At 48.0% G+C, this 22,376-nt stretch overlaps 1 protein-coding gene across 4 annotated transcripts in view; it reads left to right on the top strand.

The window, feature by feature from the left end:
* The window catches only part of SDSL (serine dehydratase like), an 88,231-nt gene that overhangs the window by 27,899 nt on the left and 37,956 nt on the right, over positions 1–22,376 (top strand). The gene's annotated exons all lie outside the window — the stretch shown is intronic.

Genomic DNA, 22,376 nt, shown 5'->3' with positions numbered 1-22,376 from the left:
TGTATGGCGTTATCTACAGGGGGGTCTGTATGGCGTTATCTACAGGGGGGGTCTGTATGGCGTTATCTACAGGGGTCTGTATGGCGTTATCTACAGGGGGACTGTATGTCGTTATCTACAGGGGGCTGAATGGTGTTATCTACAGGGGGGTCTGTATGGCGTTATCTACAGGGGGTTGTATGGCGTTATCTACAGGGGGGCTGTATGGCGTTATCTACAGGGGGGGCTGTATGACATTATCTACAGGGGGGTCTGTATGGCGTTAGCTACAGGGGGTGTCAGTATGGCGTTATCTACAGGGGGGTCTGTATGGCGTTAGCTACAGGGGGGTCTGTATGGCGTTATCTACAGGGGGCTGTATGGCGTTATCTACAGGGGGGATTTGGGGCTGCAAGACGTTATCTACAGGGAGCTGTGTATGGCGCTATCTACAGGGGGCTGTGTATGGCGCTATCTACAGGGGGCTGTGTATGGCGCTATCTACAGGGGGCTGTGTATGGCGCTATCTACAGGGGGCTGTGTATGGTGCTATCTACGGGGGGCTGTGTATAGAGCTATCTATAAGGGGGCGCTGTGTGGTGGAATATATAGGGAGGCACTATCTACAAGAGGGGGGTTGTGTGATACCCAGCGGAGGGGGGGGCCCTAGTCAAAAGTTTGCTATGGGACCCAGTCTTTCCTAGTCACGCCCCTCGACAAGGGGGTTAATCCGTCTTCTTCTGTCTAATGGTAAATCTGGTTTTGATAATATTTCTTTGGTTTATTAACGTTTTCAGGAGGATCTGGAATTTGCATTTTCCGTTTTTTTTTTTCTTCCACACATTTCACATCTCATTTCCCTTCAGCCTGTCCGAGGTTTGTCATGGAGAACTTGGGAGACTTTCGGTCCCCCGGTCTCCTTATCGCTGCCAGCGATCACACATGTATCCCCTATCCTGTGGATAGGGGATACATCTCTTTTGTAGGACAAACTATAGGCCGTTTTTTTTTTTGGGGGCGGCTATATGGCGTTATCTACTGGGGGGGTCTGTATGGTGTTATCTACAGGGGGGGTCTTTATGGCATTATCTACAGGGGGGGTCTGTATGGCGTTATCTACAGGGGGGGTCTGTAGGGCGTTATCTACAGGGGGGTCTGTATGGCGTTATCTACAGGGGGCTGTATGGTGTAATCTACAGGGGGCTGTATGGCGTTATTTACAGGGGGGCTGTATAGCGTTATCTACAGGAGGGGCTGTATGGCGTTATCTACAGGGGGCTGTATGGCGTTATCTACGGAGGGATTTGGGGCTGCAAGACGTTATCTACAGGGGGCTGTGTATGGCGCTATCTACAGTGGGCTGTGTATGGCGCTATCTACAGGGGGCTGTGTATGGCGCTATCTACAGGGGGCTGTGTATGGTGCTATCTATAGGGGGGCGCTGTGTGGTGGAATATATAGGGAGGCACTACCTACAAGGGGGAGTTGTGTACCCAGTGGAGGGGGGGTCCCAGTCAAAAGTTTGCTATGGGGCCCAGTCTTTCCTAGTTACGCCCCTCGACAAGGGGGTTAATCTGTCTTCTTCTGTCTAATGGTAAATCTGGTTTAGATAATATTTCTTTGGTTTATTAACATTTTCAGGAGGATCTGGAATTTGCATTTTCCGTTGTTTTTTTTCTTCCACACATTTCACATCTCATTTCCCTTCAGCCTGCATTGAAGTTCTAATCTCAAGTACCTCCAACAGGTCATGTTTTTAGGATTTCCTTGGTATTGCACCGGTGATATAATCAGGAGCTGCTACAGGTGTCCTCTATAAAATATTCTCAAATCATGACCTGTTGGGGGTTCTTGAGGACTGAAGTTGAGTAGTACTTCTCAATTAGACCTCCCTTCCTAAATTTTTTTTCTTTCTTCTATGAAATCTCAAAACCAACTAACCTGAGGGTGTGTAGAGACCTTTTACTCTGGAGGGCCAGCTGCATCCTAGCTAGTTGCCCTTCCTGCCTTGGCCACTGTCAGGAGTTTCGCTCAGGGCAGGGCCTGGTAGCTGCCATGGGAAAGCCAACATTTTTCTTTGGAATACAGGTAGATGGCTGTGAACTGAATCTCTGCCCTGCCTAACGGAAAGCCTGGCTACAACTCTGTATAAGTTCTGATTCCAGTGGTTAATCACCAACTAATACAAGCAATGTGGCACAAATGTGTTGTAATTCTAAAAGCAGAAGATTGTTTTTGTTGGAATGGATCAAGCTTAAGGGCAGCAACTGATGACTCAACAGTTATTAGAGCAAGTAGCACATAGGTGAACCAGATTATTGTTCAGAATAGCCTCATAGTCGTATCCTGAGTCATGTTCTTTAAGTTTACCTCTGACCTTTTCAAAGCCCCAGGTCTGCCAGCGAGCACAACCACAATTATCTGGTTAAAACTCTGACGTACTATTCTTAGATGTCAAGATTTTAATTGCTGCCAGCATGTCTGTTCATGTACAACAGTCGTAATAATTTTTTTATATGTTCCTTTATCAAAGGCGAACCTACACATTTGTATTAGGGAATTGCATCCACAACAATTCCCTTATTCATATCTCTATTTTTGGAATCACTTTGTCACAGGGTCGTGGATGTGAGACTGTCATGGGGCCTGCAGAGGATGCTGTGAACCCACTGTTTCACCAAGGGACTTGACCTGAGGCTAAACCGGGGAGCAGAGTATAAAGGGACCCCAAGTATTTGCAGACAGGCCCTCACGGTTGGTAGAGCCAAAGGTCAGGGCAGATGGCAGAGATTCGTCATGTGTAACAAGCAAGAGGTCAGGGCATGCGGTTGGCAAGCATAGTCAACGGTAAAGGCAGAGGTCAAACACAGGAAATCCAAACAGAGCGCAGGGTATCGCGCTGGCCCTTTAAGAGTAGAATGGTCAGCGTGCGCCCTAGTATCAGTAGTGGAGAAGACAGAAGGTAAGCGGCGGCGGCAGCGTGGAACTACTCTGTGGATTGGGACCTGGGAATTCAACTGACAACAACATACCTCCTTGTGGGTTTTAACAGGGAAGAACTGGTAGATTCGTTAGACTCCGCACCTCAGTTTAGCCAGCGCCAAACCATTGGTGCCTGAAGGATCCACTTCTCTGGTGAAAATCGCAACACTGAGTGCATTTAAACAAGTCACGGAACTCTGTAGTGACTTCTCATGCACTTTCATTTATAATGGGGGGTACATTAATCCTTAGAACCCACACATTAGCTGCTGCAGAAACTCTTTTTGAAAAGGGGAGCTTCGTATCTACCATTAAATCAGTAATATGAAAAACTCTTATTCTTTTCATATGAAGATCTGCAGCAGCTGTATTTTTATGTTCTACAGCAAATGCGGCAGAGGACTGTGTAATACACACTGCAGTTGCTGAAGAACCTCTCCTAAAGTAAAAGGGAGCACTACATGTCAGTCAATCAGTGGTTGGGAGAAATAACTTTTTATAAAAGCAATCTGGGAAAACCGCTTCTGTAGGAAGAGATAATCTGTGAAGCAACACTCATTTCCGTATAATTGTCAGCGTTTATACAAATATTATTTGCAGACATGTCAATGAAAAATCTCAATAGATGTACTGTATACTGTAGATAAATCCAAATAGCCAATATATACATACATATATAGCCAAAATGTAGACACCCCTCCTATAAGGTGTATACAACTTTGTAGCAGTAGTTTGGGGAAAGCCCTTTCCTTATTCAGCATGTATGTGCACAGAGCAATCTCCATAAAGACATGGTTTTACAAGTTTAGTGTGGAGAAACTCGAGTGACCCATGACCTCAACCCCCTTCTAACTTGTTTGGGTTGAATTGGAACGCCAAATATGAGCCAGACCTTCTCCTCCAACATCAGTGCGTGACCTCACAAATATTATTTCGACTGAATGGGCTCAAATTCCCAGACACCCTCCAAAATCGTGTGGAAAGTCTTCCCAAAAGAGTGGTTTTGAATGGGATGTCTAACAAGTTCATATAGGTGTGAGGGTCCGGTTTCTATATGCTTTTGACCATATAATGTATTAGTTCCTTAGGGCAGAAATCCAGTTTCGCTGTCTGAAGTGTAGCTCTCTTCTGCGCTCTTCTGCATTTAATATAGAGATCAAAGCACAAGAAGAAATGCATGTCAGGGGCTAAATAGCTTTATTCAGCGGTGAAATGTTAATTCCTGTACAGGTCAAGCTGCCACAATGTACAGTATGTTGCCATTACAGTTTAGACCACAGTTTAGATCCCAGGGGTTACAGCAAAAGACCTACTGAAGACTCTACACATTGCAAAACCCGCTATTCATGTGTCCACTATTAGAAAAAGCAAGGACACCACGAAGCTGCTGTCCAAAAAAGCATTGCGGCCTTCTCACGTTTGCCAGAGACCACCTGGATGTTCCACAATGCTACTGGGGAAACGTACTGGCTTTTCTCAGATCACTGGCTACGTTTGTGCCAAATTTTGCCTCAATTGCAGCTCCATTGACTGACTTGATAAAAGGTGGGAAGTCCGTAATGGCGATGTGGACCCCAAAAGCAGAGAAGGCTTTTCAGAGCCTAAAGTCTGCTTTATGCCAACAACCAGTGCTCATTACCCCTGATTTTAGGAATGAGTTTCTGGTCCATACAGATGCTATGATGCAGGTTTAAGCATGGTACTGTCACAAGTGGTGCATGGGGTGGAACACCCACGTCATGTACTTGAGTAGGAAGTTGGCTGCTGCTGAAAAAAATGATCAAATTGTTGAGTGTGAATTCTTGGCAGTCAAGTGGGAACGTGAATCACTGAAGTATTACCTCCTTCATAGGAAGTATAGACTACTGTCTGACCATGACCCCTGGCATGTTTGAAGCAAAATAAGGAGAAAAATGCAAGGCTGACTAGGTGGTTCTTCTCGCTACAAATTTTTTGGTTCCGGAATAAAGACCGGTTAAACTACAGCCTGTGGCTGGGAAAGTACTGGACGGGGTGTATTTCTCACCTGGCTGGTTAAGATGGGTGAGATGAGGAATCAAGGAAAGTTTGAGACTTTTGTTAAATCTGTTTTCCAGGCCTGGATTTCTATGGAATAACAGGTAGGATTGGTAGAGGGACTTGCCATTCTTTCCCCGCGCCAGTACATGTTTTTTCCCTAGCCCAAATCAGTACAGGTGTGTTCATTGGGCTATTTAGGACTGCAGTGAATACAGTCCAGGGTCGGAGCCTGGGAATCTACACAAGGATAGTGCGGAAAGCCTGATCCAAGGAACACTGTACTCATGGTTTACCATACGTGAAGAAACCTGCATTTACTGCCCAGACAGGCAAGGTGTTTGTCTTGTTTATGTGATGCAAGTCTTGTATGCTGGATAAGCAGTTGTTTATTTTTAGACCGCAATAAAGCCAAGCGTGGACTTTAAACTTAAATGGTTTTGTCATTTTATTGCCAACTGCAACCCCCATATGCACATATCCCGACAATATACTGTATAGACTAGTCCTTCTCAATGAATTAGAATATCATCAAAAAGTTAATTTATTTCAGTAATTCAATTCAAGAAGTGAAACTCCTATATTATATAGATTCATTACACACAGAGTGATCTATTTCCAGCATTTTGACCTTACAGGAGTTTTCAAGAAATGAATGTGCAGCAGATGGTGCAAAGTAAAAACGTTATCTTTTTTATAGATATGTAATTCAATGTACAATATGTTATGCCCAGCTTGTGCCACTCTGATAAGACAGCCCCCTAATTATAATGCTGTGTTTTCTTTTTACAGAAACACCCTACATGTGGCCCTTCTCTTTTGCCTGGGCATTTGACAGGGTTCAGGAGTGAAAGAGCACGATGAGAATTTAAGACCTAATTTGGTGATTTATAAGCATTGGCCTAATATTGCAGGGTCTCTGAGGTCAAATAGTAAAAGAAACACATAATTAGTGACCCATTTTGGAAAGTACACCCCTCAAGTGTTTTCCAGAAATGAATGCGCAGTAGATGGTGCAAAGTAAAAGTTGCAATTCTACAGATATGCCATTTTAGTGTGCATTATATTGTGCCCACCTTGTTTCACTGGCGACAGACATCCTATAAAGTAAGCGGGCTCTACCGGGTATGGCAATGCTATATATGTGAATGCAAGCTGCTGTTTTTTTTTAAGGAGATCCAGTTGTAATCATTTGAAGTATAAATGTATATTTTTTTATATTTTAACTTTTTATTACGTTTTTCGACACAAATAGAAAAAGAACATATGGGACACAGAAGGAGGGAAAATGGGAAGGTAGAATCCCAGACCAAAACTCCACATGTAGTTGGGTAATAATCATCTGTATCACGTTAATGAACAGCAAGTTAGGCCCCATTCACAAGAGCGTATCAGATTCACGTGCGTGAAAAACGCGCGTCAATCTGGTCCGTTTGTGTTGCGTTATGCATCAGGGTGCTTTGTGACGGGCATGCGTTGTTCACGCACTCGTAAAGCACATCTTTTTTTTTTTTTTTAATCTAATTGATGCGCAAATCATGCATCACACACGGATGTGCATCCGTGTGCTGTCCGTGGTTTTCACGCATCCATAGACTTCAATGGGTGACTAGGTGCGTGAAAACGCACCAATGTAGGAAATGCAGTGAGCTTCACGCAACCGACTCTCGCTGTGTGAAAACGTACACATGTGTGAACGACACCATTGAATCAATGGTCCGTGTGCTGCGCGTGATTTCAATACGCAGCACACGGATATTATTCACGCTTGTATGAATGGGGCCTTAGAGAATAATATCACAGTAATTATTAGAAACGCAGAGAAGCATTACATAATGTATACAGCAGCTAAAGGAAATGAACCTGCAAATTCAATCGGAGAAAGTATATATTTTTTGTTAAGAACTAGAGTAAAACCAGGTTAAAAACATCTACAGCTTTACATTGTGACCCATTGTATGGTTGGGTTCCCATGGGTCAGATAGGCTGCATAAAAGTACGCAATGTATCTGACCTTGAACCCGCAGCGAATTTCGCTATTTAAAAAGACGTGTCTCTCTGTTGTCCGTGCAGTCCGGCCTCCTGGGATGACGCTGCAGCCCATGTGGCTGCTGCAACCTGAATTAGGCTGCAGCAGTAACATGGGATGAAACGTCATCGAGAGCGGCCTGGACGAACAATAGAAATAAGCATCAACTGGGTAAGCGTAAACTTTTTACATTTTACACAAAAAAAAGGCTTTTTTACATTTTCTTATTTGCGATTTTTGCAGCGGAATCGAAGCGCATCTGCCGCAAATGTCACAACACTTGGCTATTTGTTGTGGGTTTTACATCCCTTTTGAATTCAATGGGGAAAACCCACAACAGAAGAGCAACGAATCCGCAGCATAAATTTACATGCTGTGGCTTTAAATTCCGTGTTGCTGGTCAATTTATCAACATTTTCGCTGCAGATTTTTTTGCAGCGTGTGCATGAGATGTCTTCAAATCTCATTCACTTTGCTACTGTAAATGCTGTGGAATCTTTGTAAAGAATTCTGTTGCGGACATTTTGCAGCGTTTATGCTATGTGGAAATCCAACCTATAAGTAAGGCACCATGGCCCACAACCGTGCCTGTAATTATGACCCGAAATGACGGGCACGGCCGGCCAAGGAAAGCCATAGGCATTTACGGGCCGTGTTCCATTTATAAAGTATGGGAGCACAGTCCCTAAAATAAAAAAATAAGACATGTCCTATTTTTTCTGGAAAGTTTCTACGGCACGGACACCTTTTCGTAAGTATACGGGAAGGTGTCCGTCGGTCATAGAAATGAATGGGTCCGCAATTACAGACCGTAGTTATGGTCCGTAATTACGGGCGATTTTACGGTCTAGTGCATGTGGACTTATAAGGCATATGATCTTTTGTCCAAAATATTGTTAAAGGGGTTTTCCCATGGCAAACTTTTATGGCTTATCCCAAGGTTATTTTATCAATAAGTGATCAGTGGCGGTCCCCTTATAAAGGCTTAGTGTTCCCCGATTTTGCAGTGAGTTTTTGATATAGAACACATTTAATTACATTCATAAAACATAGCATCAGGTACCATTTAAGTAGACTTAGTTGTCCTTTAAAAGGGTATTTACTTTTAAAGGCTAATGACATTTCCCGCGAATATGCCTTCAATGTGTAATTCATGCGGGTCTGAGTCTTGGGACTCTTCCGTTCTGGTCCATGAGCTGTCTCTGATATTGTAGCCTGGCTGCATTTCATCTTTATTCATTTGAATGGGGCTGAGATGAAAGGCCAGACACAGTGCATAGTCAGGAGTGGTTTGGAGAAAACCTCCAAACTCCTTTGAAGAGAGCCCATGACAACACTTCCTGTTCCTGTACTCTGGCAACTAACTACTATAATATAAGACTAGGCCCTTATGTTTGAAGTCATAGGGACAAAGTCACAAATATCTTCCCAAAGACAGGAATTGTTAGAACCCACTAAAGAGGCTGTAATATACTTTTCGTTCTTCCAGTTCAAATCCATTTATTCCAACCTGCTATTTGAATAGTTACATGGTTGGTTTTGAGATATGTTTAGGACAACTTGACCCATTATCACAGTTTCTTTACTGACTGTGTGATCTCGGCTTTTAGGATTTCCCTTTATCTGATAAAAATGTCCAGGCTCCCAAACAACCCGAAATATTATAAACCCACCTTGTGTTTAATAGCGGACATGGTATTTTTCTATAAATGCTTCTTCCTTTTGTCTCCTAGCGTACTTTCGTATATTGTAGCACTCCCTGGTATATATAATAGTATTTTTGTGCTTTTATATGGCTTCTGCTCGGTTGCACTATATTTAACTTTATTATATATATTTGAGTTTACGTTTCGTTAGCATAACAAGTGGAAATTAATTTATGACCACTATGGTTCGAGGTATTCAGAGATATTATATCATCTTTTCTGTAGTACGTTTACCAAATAGAATTAGATGACTTCAAGTTTGTCAATCGGAATTTAGAGCTGGATTGCTGCCATCTAGTGGTCACAGTGCGGCCAGGCTTCTGTAGTAAGTAAAACAAGGTATGGAATTCATAAAGTGGACCAAGAAGCACCAAAAAGCTGCTTAATGGATGTGGATGCATAGTTGCTCAAAGAGGTACCATGGAGTGATTTGGATAATTTCATGTACTGGTTTGAAGGCTCGGTGGGAATATATAAAACGGTTTATGCCAGTTTTCTGGCATAAAAAGTCGCAAATTTTGGCGCACACGATAGTTGAGCTAAAAATTGCAACTTTTTACTTGAAAGTGGCGAGAAAAGGGGTTGGAGTTTAGCCAAAAAGGGTGGGCTTCTGCCGGGACAACAGATGTACTTTAATTTACCATAGCAGGCATAGATTTGCATTTTTTGATGCTCAGACGGCCAAAGATACGCCACATTTATTAAGGAGTGTGCACCTCTTAATAAATTTGGCGCATTTTCCCCCTTGTTCTTGGGGTTTGTGATGGAAGTTATGCCATTCAAATACGTAGGGGGAATTAACGTTTCTACGCCAGTTTTCTGGCGTAGAGAAGTCACAAACGATCCAAAAGTTAAGAAAAATGTTGACTTTTGGGCCATTTCCGCTACTCTTGACAAAAAAGTGTGCAACGCTTAGCTGAAGGGCCATGGCCACAAGCAGCCCACTGTATTTACTAGTATTTACTATATTTTATGCCAGAACTGCTATAAATTGTAGCAGAAATCTATGCCAGCTCCTGACTGGCGTTAATTTTCTTCAGTGATGCACGGACAGTCGGACATGCAACAAAGTTATTAAGATGTGGGCACCTCTTAATAAGGCCTAATTCACACGATCGTGTAATACGTCTGTGTGAAGTGTCCGTGAGAAAATAGGACATGTCCCATCTGTAAAGGATCTGCCAGGCACAACTTCTGTGTATACGCCCATAGGTAATCAGTCTGCACCTGAGTCTATGTCTCTGAGACTGACTCCCTCTTCCACCACTCAGGATGGCAGGCTTAGGAGTGGGAGAGCCTATCGCAGCCTGGCCAGACGGAGCTAGCTCCCGCCCTCTGTCTATTTATACCTGCCTTTCCTGTTCCTCCTTTGCTTGTGATTCTTCTCGTGTGGTTTCCTGGCCCAGCTACAGCTTCTAACTATTTGATCCTGCTCCATACTGACCCTGGCTTACTGACTACTCTCCTGCTCTGCGTTTGGTACCTCGTGCACTCCTGGTTTGACTCGGCTCGTTCACCACTCTTGTTGCTCTCGGTGTTGCCGTGGGCAACTGCCCCATTTCCCTTAGCTTTGTGTACCCTTGTCTGTTTGTCTCGTGCACTTACTGAGCGTAGGGACCGCCACCCAGTTGTACCCCGTCGCCTAGGGCGGGTCGTTGCAAGTAGGCAGGGACAGAGTGGCGGGTAGATTAGGGCTCACTTGTCCGTTTCCCTACCCCCATCATTACATAATCACAAGCCCATATACCTAGTCTACCCTGGTCCCTGACACTACTATGGACGCCCTTGAGACCCTGGCCCAGCAAATGCAGGGTCTCTCCCTACAGGTCCAGGCCCTGGCTCAGAGGGTCAACCAGCCTGACGCTACCATGGTAGTGCCCCTCACCTCACCTCTTGAACCCCACCTCAAGTTGCCTGACCGGTTCTCAGGGGACCGGAGGACTTTTCTCTCCTTTCGGGAGAGTTGTAGGCTCTACTTTCGCTTAAAGCCTCACTCCTCAGGTTCTGAGAGCCAGCGGGTGGGTATAATTATGTCCCGGCTCCAGGAAGGGCCCCAAGAGTGGGCCTTCTCCTTGGCTCCTGACGCCGCTGAACTTTCCTCCATTGATCGTTTCTTTTCTGCTCTCGGACTCATTTATGACGAGACTGACAGGACTGCCTTTGCCGAGACTCAGCTGGTGACCTTACGTCAGGGTAAGAGACCTGTTGAGGAGTATTGTTCTGACTTTAGGAAGTGGTGCGTAGCTTCTCGGTGGAATGACCCTGCCTTAAGGTGCCAGTTTAGGTTGGGTCTGTCGAACGCCCTGAAAGACCTGCTAGTTAGCTATCCCTCTTCTGACTCCCTAGACCAGGTTATGGCTTTAGCGGTACGACTTGACCGACGTCTCAGGGAACGACAACTTGAACGTTTTTGTGTTTTCCCCTCTGACTCCCCCATGATGCCTCCCGAGGTCCCGTTGCTTCGCTCTTCCACGGAAGACTCGGAGGTACCTATGCAACTCGGGGCCTCCGTGTCCCCCCGACAACGTAGAGAGTTCTGCAGGAAGAATGGTCTCTGCTTCTATTGTGGGGATGACAAGCATCAAGTGAACACCTGTCCTAGGCGTAAGAATAAGCAGTCGGAAAACTTCCGTGCCTAAGTGATCATCGGGGAGGTCACTTGGGCGCACAGGTATTTCCCGTAAATATGAAACGTAATAAAATCTTGCTTCCCTTTCAGGTCTCTTTTGGTGGTAGGTCTGCTACCGGCAGTGCCTTTGTGAATTCAGGGTCTTCTGCTAATATCATGTCTGTGGAATTTGCTATGTCTCTTGCTATGCCTTTGATTGATTTGCCTAAACCTGTCCCGGTAGTGGGTATCGACTCCACTCCTCTTGCTAAGGGTTATTTTACACAGCATACCCCTGTTTTTGAACTCCTTGTTGGCTCCATGCATTCGGAGCAGTGCTCTGTACTGTTGATGCAGGGATTATCGTCCGATTTGTTTTTAGGCCTTCCCTGGTTGCAGTTGCATAATCCCACGTTTGACTGGAATACTGGGGAGCTTACCAAATGGGGTAATGAATGCTTGACGTCATGTTTTTCTGTTAATTCTATTTCTCCCCCTGAGGAGGTGAACACGCTACCTGAGTTTGTTCAGGACTTCGCTGATGTTTTCTCTAAGGAGGCCTCCGAAGTGTTACCTCCTCATAGAGAATACGATTGCGCTATCGAATTGGTACCAGGAGCTAAGCTCCCTAAGGGTAGGATATTTAATCTTTCTTGTCCCGAACGTGAAGCCATGAGAGAGTATATCCAGGAATGCCTGGCCAAGGGTTACATTCGCCCCTCTACTTCTCCGGTAGGTGCTGGCTTCTTCTTCGTAGGGAAGAAGGATGGTGGTCTTAGGCCATGCATTGACTACCGTAACTTGAATAAGGTCACTGTAAGGAACCAGTATCCCCTTCCTTTGATTCCTGATCTCTTTAATCAGGTTCAGGGGGCCCAATGGTTCTCTAAGTTTGATCTACGGGGGGCGTATAACCTTATCTGCATCAAAGAGGGGGATGAGTGGAAGACTGCGTTTAACACGCCCGAAGGTCATTTCGAATACCTCGTCATGCCCTTTGGGTTGTGTAATGCCCCTGCGGTCTTCCAGAATTTCATAAATGAGATTTTAAGAGATTACCTGGGGGTATTTCTTGTAGTGTACCTTGATGACATACTGGTGTTTTCCAAGGACTTGTCCTCCCACATTGAGCATGTCAGGAAGGTGCTCCAGGTCCTTCGGGAAAACAAACTGTTTGCGAAAACCGAAAAATGTGTGTTTGGGGTACAGGAGATACCATTTTTGGGTCAAATCCTCACTCCTCATGAATTCCGCATGGACCCCGCCAAGGTCCAGGCTGTGGCGGCATGGGTCCAACCTGCCTCCCTGAAGGCGTTACAGTGTTTCTTGGGGTTCGCTAATTATTACAGGAGATTTATTGCTAACTTCTCGGTCATCGCTAAGCCTCTTACGGACCTCACTCGCAAAGGTGCTGATCTCCTCCACTGGCCTCCTGAGGCTGTCCAGGCTTTTGAGGTCCTTAAGAAGTGCTTTATCTCGGCCCCGGTGCTGGTTCAGCCCAACCAAATGTAGCCATTTATCGTGGAAGTTGACGCATCCGAGGTGGGAGTGGGGGCTGTCTTGTCCCAGGGTACCAGGTCCCTCACCCATCTCCGTCCCTGTGCCTACTTCTCCAGGAAGTTTTCGCCCACTGAGAATAACTATGATATTGGCAACCGCGAACTCTTAGCCATTAAATGGGCATTTGAAGAGTGGCGCCACTTCCTGGAGGGGGCTAGGCACCAGGTAACGGTCCTTACCGACCACAAGAGTCTGGTTTTCCTAGAATCTGCCCGGATGCTAAACCCGAGACAAGCTCGATGGGCGCTATTTTTTACCAGATTCAACTTTTTGGTTACCTATAGGGCTGGGTCTAAAAATATTAAGGCCGATGCACTGTCGCGTAGCTTCATGGCCAGCCCTCCTTCGGAGGAAGATCCTGCTTGTATTTTGCCTCCTGGTATAATCATTTCTTCTATTGATTCTGATTTAGTCTCTGAAATTGCGGCTGATCAAGGTTCAGCTCCCGGGAACCTTCCTGAGGACAAGCTGTTTGTTCCCCTGCAATTCCGGCTAAGGGTACTTAGGGAAAATCATGACTCCGCACTATCTGGTCATCCAGGCGTCCTGGGTACCAAACACCTCATTGGCAGAAACTATTGGTGGCCTGGGTTGCCTAAAGACGTTAAGGCCTACGTCGCCGCTTGTGAGGTTTGTGCTAGGTCCAAGACTCCCAGGTCCCGACCAGCGGGCTTACTACGTTCTTTGCCCATTCCCCAGAGACCTTGGACCCATATCTCCATGGATTTTATCACCGATTTGCCTCCATCTCAAGGCAAGTCGGTGGTGTGGGTTGTAGTAGACCGCTTCAGTAAGATGTGCCACTTTGTGCCCCTCAAGAAACTACCCAATGCCAAGACGTTAGCTACCTTGTTTGTCAAACACATCCTGCGTCTCCATGGGGTCCCTGTCAATATTGTTTCGGACAGAGGGGTACAATTTGTTTCATTGTTTTGGAGAGCCTTCTGTAAAAAGTTGGAGATTGATCTGTCCTTCCCCTCTGCCTTCCATCCTGAAACTAATGGCCAAACTGAGAGGACTAATCAGTCTCTAGAACAATATTTAAGGTGTTTTATCTCTGACTGTCAATATGATTGGGTCTCATTCATTCCCCTCGCCGAATTTTCCCTTAATAACCGGGTCAGTAACTCGTCAGGGGTCTCCCCCTTTTTCTGTAATTTTGGGTTTAATCCACGGTTCTCCTCCGTTTCACCTGGTAGTTCCAACAATCCCGAGGTAGAGGTCGTTCATCGGGAACTGTGCACAGTCTGGGCCCAGGTACAGAAGAACCTAGAGGCGTCCCAGAGCGTACAAAAAACTCAGGCTGATAGAAGACGTTCTGCTAACCCCTTGTTTATGGACGGGGATCTGGTGTGGTTATCGTCTAGGAACTTGCGCCTTAAGGTCCCGTCCAAGAAGTTTGCTCCCCGGTTTATTGGGCCGTATAAGGTCATTGAAGTTCTCAATCCTGTCTCCTTCCGACTGGAGTTGCCCCCATCTTTTCGAATACACGACGTGTTTCATGCCTCCCTCCTTAAACGCTGCTCCCCGTCCTTGGCTCCCTCGAGGAAACCTCCTGTTCCCGTTCTCACCCCTGAGGGGGTGGAATTCGAGGTGGCCAAGATTGTGGACAGCAAGATGGTCCAAGGCTCCCTCCAGTACCTGGTCCATTGGAGAGGATACGGGCCTGAGGAGAGGACTTGGGTACCCGCCCGGGATGTTGACGCTGGGGTATTGGTCAGGGGGTTCCACTTTCGTTTCCCCAATAAACCAGGTCCACTTAGAAAGGGTCCGGTGGCCCCTCATAAAAGGGGGGGGGGTACTGTAAAGGATCTGCCAGGCACAACTTCTGTGTATACGCTCATAGGTAATCAGTCTGCACCTGAGTCTATGTCTCTGAGACTGACTCCCTCTTCCACCACTCAGGATGGCAGGCTTAGGAGTGGGAGAGCCTATCGCAGCCTGGCCAGACGGAGCTAGCTCCCGCCCTCTGTCTTTTTATACCTGCCTTTCCTGTTCCTCTTTTGCTTGTGAGTCTTCTCGTGTGGTTTCCTGGCCCAGCTACAGCTTCTAACTATTTGATCCTGCTCCATACTGACCCTGGCTTACTGACTACTCTCCTGCTCTGCGTTTGGTACCTCGTGCACTCCTGGTTTGACTCGGCTCGTTCACCACTCTTGTTGCTCTCGGTGTTGCCGTGGGCAACTGCCCCATTTCCCTTAGCTTTGTGTACCCTTGTCTGTTTGTCTCGTGCACTTACTGAGCGTAGGGACCGCCGCCCAGTTGTACCCCGTCGCCTAGGGCGGGTCGTTGCAAGTAGGCAGGGACAGAGTGGCGGGTAGATTAGGGCTCACTTGTCCGTTTCCCTACCCCCATCATTACACCATCTTTTTGCGCTTCACGCATCCCTCCATAGACTCTAGTCTATGGGGGTGTCACGAAGGGTCTGTGGACCCACTGGGCCGTTCCGGCTTGGCGGTAAGGCAGCTGTCCAACAGGGCGCAGGTCAATGTCTATAGTACGTATAGGTACCTGTGGCAGCTTGGACAGCAACAAGGCAAGCTCGGCTGGGACTAGGCAGCAGGTAGACGTCAGGCGAGGTGAAGCAGGTCATGCGTGGAATACAGCATGACACGACTTTGGCACAGCACAGTGCTCGACCAGTATAGTGCGGAATGCAGATAACAGGAACAGGAACACACTAGGGGGCCATCACATAGACAAACTTAAGAAACAAAAACGCTCAGGCATCAAAGCAGTGGCCTGGACCGCTCTTATAGTCCAGGGTACTCACGGGTTCAAAGTTCATCAAAAGTCCGGTGCGCGCTGCCCCTTTAAGAGCGGGCACGAGCGTGCGCGTGCACCCTACGGGATCCGGCTGAGGTGAGTGGAAGCGAGCGCTGGCGTCTCCTGAGTAGGAGGCAGGGGCCAGCGCTTGCTGACTCGTGGCTGCGGCTGTCAGGGGGAGATTGGAGCAGACGGCCCGCAGCCAGGGACATTACAGTATCCACACTCTTACGCCCCCTCTTCTTGGGACCAGAGCGAGAGAGAAACTTCTTCAGAAGAGTAGGAGCATTGACGTTCTCCTCTGGCTCCCAAGACCTCTCTTCAGGACCAAACCCCCTCCAATCCACCAAATAAAAAGTCTTTCCTCTCACTTTTTTGGTGTCCAAGATCTCCTTAACCTCAAAGGTGTCTGAAGGACCGCTGGAGGCAACCGCAGGGCTAGGAGTTTTGGTATAGCGGTTCAGAACCAGCAGCCTCAGGAGGGAGACATGGAAGGAGTTGGGGATCTTGAGGGTAGAAGGCAGCTGAAGCTTGTAGGCGACAGGGTTGTTCTGCTGTAGGATCTCGAAGGGTCCGAGGAACCTGGGAGCAAATTTGCATGATGGCATCCTTAGTCGGATATTCCTAGAAGACAGCCAGACTTTCGTGCCAGGAAGAAACTGAGGAGGTTCTCTTCGCCTTGTGTCAGCCTTCCGTTTCATGCGGTCGACTGCCATTAGGATGGAGGATCGAGTCTGCTGCCAGATCTGCAGGAAGTCTCTAAAAGTGGAGTCAGCCGCTGGTACCTCGGAAGTACCGGGAGAGGAATTCGTGGGTGCTGGCAGTAGACAATGAAGAACGGTGTATTCCTTGTGGGTAGACTCGCTGTAGGAGAATTCAGCCCATGGGAGCAACTGCACCCAGTCATCATGCTGCTTGGAGATTAAGTGGCGTAGTTATTTCTCCAAGATCTGATTGATCCTCTCGACCTGACCATTGGACTGAGGATGGTAGGCTGAGGAAAAGTCCAACTTCACACCAAGGAGTCCGCAGAGGGCTCTCCAGAGCTTCAAGGTAAACTGAACCCCCCGATCAGACATAATATGCTGCGGCAAGCCGTGCAGGCAGGAGATGTGTTGGATGAACAGCTTGTCCAGCTGAGGAGCAGAAGGAAGACCAGTCAGGGGAACGAAGTGGGCCATCTTCGAAAATCGATCCACCACCACCTAGACAGTACTGCATCCGGCAGAGAGAGGCAGGTCTGTAATAAAGTCCATAGCTATATGCTGCCAGGGAGCATTGGCACAGGCAATGGCTGAAGCAGACCAGCAGGTCTGGAGTGAGCGGCCTTGTTGGCTGCACATACAGAACAGGAAGAAACAAAGTCCATAATGTCCTTGGGCAGCGTGGGCCACCAGAAATGACGAGCAATCAGATCCTGGGTCTTACGGACCCCCGCGTGACCTGCCAGTCTAGAGGAGTGTCCCCAGCGGAGAATTCTTCTACGATTAGCCAGGCGCAAAAGGTCCTCCCTGGAGGAATGTCCCCAACTTGCAGGGGATTGACAGAGACAATGCAAGACGGATCAATAATGTTCTGTGGAATCTCCATGGTGTCTTCCGTCTCGAAAGACCTGGACAAGGCATGGGCCCTCACATTCTTGTCGGCCGGGCGATAATGGAGCTCAAACTGGAACCTGGTAAAGAACAGTGACCACCTGGCCTGATGAGGGTTCAGCCGTTGGGCCGTCTGGAGGTAGGTCAGATTCTTGTGGTCTGTAAAAATTAGGATCGGATGAGCTGCGCCCTCTAGTAGATGTCTCCACTCTTCCAGAGCCAATTTTATGGCCAGTAACTCCTGATCCCCAATCGAGTAGTTGAGTTCTGCGGAAGAGAAGAGCTTAGAGAAATATCCACATACCCTTGACTTGCCCTTGGGACCTCTCTGGAACAGGAGTGCACCAGCACCGACAGAGGATGCGTCCACCTCCAACGAGAACTGCAAAGAGACATCCGGATGATGGAATATAGAGGCTGACGTGAAGGCACTCTTCAGGCTATTGAATGCGGACTCTGCCTCGGGAGTCCACACCTTGGCATTCATGCCCTTCTTAGTGAGGTTAGAGATGGGAGAAGTCAGTGAGGAGAAGTTTGGAATAAACTATCTGTAAAAAATTGGCGAATCCCAAAAAGTGCTGTATGACCCTCAAGCCTTGAGAGCGTGGCAATTCCAGGACAGACTTTACCTTCTCCGGATCCATCTCGAGACCTCAATTCGAGACGATGTAGCCCAGGAAGGGTAGAGCATCTCTGTCAAACACGCACTTGTCCAACTTGGCATACAGATGATTCTCCCTTAACCATAGCAGAACCTGACGGACATGATGCGTCATAGGATCTGGAGAAAAAATCAAGATGTCATCAAGATAGACCACAACACAAACATAGAGGAGGTCACGGAAAATGTCATTAACAAACTCCTGGTAGACCGCGGGTGCATTACACAGGCCGAAGGGCATTACTAGATACTCATAGTGTCCATCATGGGTGTTAAATGCAGTCTTCCTTTCATCACCCTGGCGAATCCGGACTAAGCCCCACGCAGGTCTAGCTTAGAAAAAATCTTGGCACCACGTATACGATCAAACAGTTCAGTGATCAGTGGCAACGGATATTTATTCTTCACTGTGATCTGGTTGAGACCTCGGTAGTCGATACAAGGACGAAGAGAGCCATCATTCTTTTTTACAAAGAAGAGCCCGGCTCCTGCCGGGGAAGAAGACTTTCGCATGAAGACCCTCTCCAAGTTCTCTCTCACATAGGCGGACATGGACAGTGTCTCTGGCAAGGAGAGAGGATATACCCTACGTCGGGGAAGGGATGCACCAGGAATCAGTTCGATAGGGTAGTCATACGCCCCATGTGGAGGCAATGTCTCCGCCTCCCTCTTGCTGAAGACATCCGCGAATGCAGCATAATGACTCGGCAATCCTGCCAATGACCGAGGCAGAGAAGGCTGAACCGAACGAATCTGCACCAGGCAACGGCTTTGACACTCAGGCCTTCACTGGAGAACCTCTCCAGAATTTCAGTCCAGGACTGGGGTATGCAGTCGGAGCCAAGGCAGGCCCAGCAACACAGGGTTAACAGCTTTGGATAGGACATAGAACGACAGAAGTTTGGAGTGAAGAGCCCCTTCTTGGAGCCTCAGTGGCTTGGTCACAGCTATAACTGGGTCTGGCAGAGGTACTCCATTTACTGAAGCAACTGTCAACGGGCTCTCCAGAGGGGTAGTAAGTAATTGGAGAAGGTCTCTACGGATGAAATTAGCAGCGGATCCAGAGTCCAGATATGCAGAGACCTGATGCGTTCTCTCACCGAACACTATGGTCACAAGTATGGACAATTTAGATGGAGGTCCATTCTTACCCAAGGTTGTCACTCCTAGCAACCCTAGGCTTTGGGGACACAGGTGCACAAGATGGCCACCAAGGCCGCAATAAAGCCAGAGTCCAGAAGTGCGTCTGCGTTGTCTCTCCTGGGTGGATAGCTTACACTGGTCCATTATCACAGACTCCTTAGGCGGATCGACATCTGAGGACAGCAGGGGTTGCTGCAAAGTAGGAGCCAAACTGGGAAGGGCTCCCTCCCATCGAACCTCTTGGAGGCTTTCTCGAATCCGTATATCCATCCGGGTGGACAGAAGGATGAGGTCATCCAGGGTAGACGGCAGATCTCGAGCGGCAAGTTCGTCCTTAATTTTAGGAGCCAGTCCATGCCAGAATGCAGCCACCAGGGCCTCATTGTTCCATAACGGCTCTCCTGCCAGGGTGCGGAAGTGGATGGCGTACTCACTCACGGAGGTGTCTCCTTGGTGTAGGTTAATCAAAGAAGCCGCTGCAGATGAGACCTGACCAGGCTCCTCAAACACCATAAAGAAAGTCCGGAGGAAGGCTTGGAAGTCACGGGTCTCTGGTCCTTGTCTCTCCCAGATAGGGTTCACTCATGCAAGGGCCTTGCCAGTAAGAAGAGAGATGATGAAAGCGACCCTTGCGCTATCAGATGAAAATGCCCTTGAATACAGGCTGAAGTGAATCTGCCACTGGTTCAAAAATCCACGGCAGGTACTTGCGTCTCCATCATAGCGGTCAGGAAGTGGCAAAGAAAAACGAGGATCAACACTGCGAGGAGGTGTAGTCTGAGGAACAGTACTGCCAGGAGGTGTAGTAGGAGGAACGGCAGCTCGTGCCTCCTGCCGACGTGCGAGAATGTTCAAGGCCTGGAGGAGGGTGGTACGCAATTGAAGAAGGTCCACCAGGTCTCTACGGATGAAATTAGCAGCGGATCCAGAGTCCAGATATGCAGAGACCTGATGCGTTCTCTCACCGAACACTATGGTCACAAGTATGGACAATTTAGACGAAGGTCCATTCTTACCCAAGGTTGTCACTCCTAGCAACCCTAGGCTTTGGGGACACAGGTGCACAAGATGGCCACCGAGGCCGCAATAAAGCCAGAGTCCAGAAGTGCGTCTGCGTTGTCTCTCCTGGGTGGATAGCTTACACTGGTCCATTATCACAAACTCCTTAGGAGGATCGACATCTGAGGACAGCAGAGGTTGCTGCAAAGTAGGAGCCAAACTGGGAAGGGCTCCCTCCCATCGAACCTCTTGGAGGCTTTCTCGGATCCGTATATCCATCCGGGTGGACAGAAGGATGAGGTCATCCAGGGTAGACGGCAGATCTCCAGCGGCAAGTTCGTCCATAATTTTAGGAGCCAGTCCATGCCAGAATGCAGCCACCAGGGCCTCATTGTTCCATAACAGCTCTCCCGCCAGGGTGCGGAAGTGGATGGCGTATTCACTCACGGAGGTGTCTCCTTGGCGTAGGTTAATCAAAGAAGCCGCTGCAGATGAGACCCGACCAGGCTCCTCAAACACCATACAGAAAGTCCGAAGGAAGGCTTGGAAGTCACGGGTCCCTGGTCCTTGTCTCTCCCAGATAGGGTTCGCCCATGCAAGAGCCTTGCCAGTGAGGAGAGAGATGATGAAAGCAACCCTTGCGCCATCAGACAAAAATGTCCTATTATACAGACTGAAGTGGATCTGGCACTGATTCAGAAATCCATGACAGGTACTTGCTTCTCCATCATAGCGGTCAGGAAGTGGCAAAGAAACACGTGGGTCAACACTGCCAGGAGGTGTAGTAGGAGCAACGGCAGCTTGTGCCTCCTGCTGACGTGCAAGAATGTTTAACGCCTGGAGGAGTTGGTCCTGTCGAGACCGGAGGTCTAGCATATCCGCCCGCATCTCTTGAGACGTCGTCATAGTCTTGAATCGACCAGCGGGGTCCATGGCCTGAGCGTACTGTTACGAAGGGTCTGTGGACCCGTCGGGCCGTACCGCCTCGGCGGTAATGCAGCTGGCCAACAGGGCGCAGGTCAATGTCTATAGTTCGTATAGGTACCTGTGGCAGCTCGGACAGCAGCAAGCCACGCTCGGCTGGGACTAGGCAGCAGGTAGACGTCAGGCGAGGTGAAGCAGGTCAGGCATGGAATACAGGACGACATGACTTTGGCACAGCACAGTACTCGACCAGGATAGTACAGAATGCAGGTAACAGGAACAGGAACACACTAGGAGGCCATCACATAGACAAACTTGGAAACAATCAACAACGCTCAGGCATCGAAGCAGGGGGCTATAGTCCAGGGTATTCACGGGTTCAAAGTTTATCAAAAGTCTTGTGCGCGCGCTGCCCCTTTAAGAGCGGGCACGGGCACCCTACGGGATCCGGCTGAGGTGAGTGGAAGCGAGCGCTGATGTCTCCTGAGGAGGAGGCTGGGGCCAGCGCTTGCCGACTCGTGGCTGCGGCTGTCAGGGGGAGATTGGAGCTGACGGCCCGCAGCCACGGACATTACAGGGGGATGCGTGATAACGCGACCCTCAGAGTACAGCACGGATGCACCTCGGAGGTGAAAAACTGCAGTTTTTCACCTCCGAGGGTCGCAACGTTCGTGTGAATCCTGTCTAACTTTGTTGCATCTGACTCCAGCTTGTTTTTTTTATTAAGACTGGTGTATGAAACGTCACTATTAATACATCTCCACCTTAGTGTTTTCGCAAGGCAATAGTCAGCAAATAAAATAACTGGCATTGCAAAAATGCCATAACGCTCTTAACCATTTTGCTGCCATGGACATACAATGTTCATCATGGCCATGAAAGGACTAAAAATGTAAGGATTTTTATTTCAATTGAGATCATTGTGAAATCAATTAACTAACATTAAGGCCCCATGCACACGACTGTAAAAAATCTCTTTAATTGCGGACCGTAATACGGTCCGCAATTACGGACCCATTCAGTTTTATTGGCCACGGACACCTTTCCGTATAGCTACGGATAGGTGTTCGTGCCGTAGAACTGTGCTAGGAATTATGGAGCATAGGAATTATGGAGCATGTCCTATTTTTCGTATTTTACGGGTCGCGCTCCCATACTTTGTATAGGAGAACGGCCCGAAAATGAGGGCCTTGACCCGTGGCCGTCGGCAGCCTGCTGTACCCACAATTGCGGGCCGCGATTACAGGCACGGCCGTGTGCATGAGGCCTAAGGCCCCATGCACACGACCGTAAAAATTCTCCACTTTTATTGGCCGCGGACACCTTTCCGTATCGCTACGGAGAGGTGTCTGTGCCGTAGAAGTGTACTGCAAAAGATAGGACATGTTCTATCTTTAGCGTTTCACGG

This window comes from Rhinoderma darwinii, chromosome 1 (genome assembly GCF_050947455.1).
Source record: "Rhinoderma darwinii isolate aRhiDar2 chromosome 1, aRhiDar2.hap1, whole genome shotgun sequence".
NCBI lineage: Eukaryota > Metazoa > Chordata > Amphibia > Anura > Rhinodermatidae > Rhinoderma > Rhinoderma darwinii.
The sequence above is the reverse complement of the archived record's forward strand: the minus strand, read 5'-3'. Positions and strand labels throughout refer to the sequence as shown.